Genomic DNA, 1,209 nt, shown 5'->3' on the forward strand with positions numbered 1-1,209 from the left:
CATTTCATTCATATTAGTGAAAGTTCTTTCTGCTTCCCAAACTATTTCTCTTTTTAAACTTAAGGCAGGATTAAGGTAGTTGATTGCAAAACAGGTTTTTAAAAATATAAATCAATCATTATCATTAGTTTCTTTTCTATAATTTGAGGAGATACATTTAATTTAGAAAACACTGAACACAGACATGTAATACAATCACTTGCCAAAATATAAAGCATAGTATTAATATGGTAATGGTTAAAACAATTGGCGTTTTTCCTCTTCTCTAACTCATTTACAACAATACAAAATGGTCTGGGATTCACAGGGTTAGATATCCTTGTGATAAAAAGGGTGCTAAAATTTTGACTTTGACCATGAAATTTGTTCCACTCTTCTAAAGAAACATCACTAACCTGTAAAGGGATTTTAACAACATGTCTTTCAAAGTCAAACAATGCAATTCTTATACACAGAAGGATGCATTGACTGGTAATGAGGTGTGAGAAGTTTCAAATAGTTTGGTGTGGGACCAAGGTTAATATAATTATGGACCACAAACCCCAAGAAATCATTCACTCTCTTACATCTGAACTACCAGCCTGCAATAAAAGGTGGTCTTTCAGTCTTCAATTCACTGATTTAAAATGATCTATTGATCTGGACCAACGGCAGATGAATATACTGAGGAACTGAGGCCGCCTCCAAGTGATAATGAGCAGAACTGAAGGAATGTAGCTATGGGATAGAGAATCTGCTTTCTACAAAAGGCTATGGCAAAAGCTGGGACTTTAAAGAACAATGACGAAAATTCGTATAGGAATGTCATTCTCGTGGTCCCTGAGAAAATGCATTAAAAGGATGTCAGTAACTGCAGAGAAGAATCATACAAGTGAATAAAAAATGAGTTCTTTGCTGTTGTGGACTGAAGAAGCCAAAGAGAATCGCGAGACGTTGGGAACTGTGGAAGCTTTACTTGTTTCTAAGGATTTATTGTGGTTTTTTTGTTGTTGTTGTTTTTTTAAACTCAGGGCATATGAAAAATGTGGCAAGAAAAAAGGCCCATCAAATCATTCAATCATGGACATTTTCATGTGTGTTCTGATCAAGAAGCAAGAGTATCGAGCTATGTGTTTCCCCGGTCTAGTTGCACCTTCTCATTTTTGATTACTCATGAACTTCTCTTTAATAATTATATATTGTAATTAGTGCCTATAATTTTTTTTGTAT

The sequence above is a fragment of the Pteropus vampyrus genome, unplaced genomic scaffold (assembly GCF_000151845.1).
Source record: "Pteropus vampyrus isolate Shadow unplaced genomic scaffold, Pvam_2.0 Scaffold155, whole genome shotgun sequence".
In the NCBI taxonomy this organism is placed as follows: Eukaryota; Metazoa; Chordata; class Mammalia; order Chiroptera; family Pteropodidae; genus Pteropus; species Pteropus vampyrus.